Raw genomic sequence first — 909 nt, 5'->3', positions numbered from 1 at the left:
TAAGCATCTGAATATCCTATCCAGGAGAGGACAGAGAACAACTGGGGACTACTGGAAAACTCTCACTTCCACTAAAAATATCAGAAATCTACTGCCAGAGAATGTGGAATGGATACCAGTCAGCCAAAGAACACCTCACTATTAATTTATTATTATTGTTATGAATATTACTTGACATCATCATTTTTATTCTCCGTTGCTGGAAGTTTGAAGGAGATCTATACCTGAGACATTTCTCAAGAGTATGATATGAGAATTTAGATCCAGGATGGAATTTATGGCTGTGCATGAGTTAAACAATGAGATGTCTCTGGGCAGAAGTAGAGATATTTCTGATATGAACCAATCTGGGACACCTGTTCATGTGGGATAGAACACTGAGAGGATTGTTCTTCCTAACAGAGAATTGCTTGTCAATTTATAAACTTGGGTTTCTCCAAGAGGATTTGAGAACTTCCTCCGAGGTCCTTACAAACAGATGAGAAGATTCTCCTTTTTGTCTCATTGAGTGAGGTCTGTTTCACCAAACATTTTAATTATAATAATTTTATTGAAAACAAATATATATGGAACACTTCACAAATTTGTATGTCATCCTTTCACAGGGGCCATGCTAATATTCTCTTTGTCATTCCAATTATAGTATATGTGCTGCTGAAGCCAGCACTCACCAAACATTTTGCCTTGTTCATAGCCAACATCTGCTTATTAGTATCTTAGTCTTCTCAATAGTTTTAAAAAGTCACTTCAATTTTTTACTCTTTGTTATTTACTTAGGAGTTAGTCACTATGGTCTATGTACTTCATATCTGGCTGTAAACAGACAGGATAGAGGGGTGCATATGTTTTGAGCTTAATTGGGAGAGTAGATAAAACAAATAGTTACGGAAATAATCATGGCTTTGATCA

The 909-nt window shown here is 35.9% G+C and overlaps 1 non-coding gene across 1 annotated transcript; it reads right to left on the bottom strand.

Moving 5' to 3' along the window:
• Positions 1-560: 560 nt before the first annotated feature.
• LOC135271993 (U6 spliceosomal RNA) lies at positions 561-667 on the bottom strand. Its single transcript, XR_010340113.1, has one exon. It is a non-coding gene; the product is annotated as a U6 spliceosomal RNA (small nuclear RNA).
• Positions 668-909: the final 242 nt, after the last annotated feature.

Source organism: Aotus nancymaae, unplaced genomic scaffold, assembly GCF_030222135.1.
Source record: "Aotus nancymaae isolate 86718 unplaced genomic scaffold, 86718_ANA_hifiasm-v0.15.2.pri h1tg000006l, whole genome shotgun sequence".
In the NCBI taxonomy this organism is placed as follows: domain Eukaryota; kingdom Metazoa; phylum Chordata; class Mammalia; order Primates; family Aotidae; genus Aotus; species Aotus nancymaae.
Note: the sequence above shows the minus strand (reverse complement) of the source record. Positions and strands in the feature narration are given on the sequence as shown.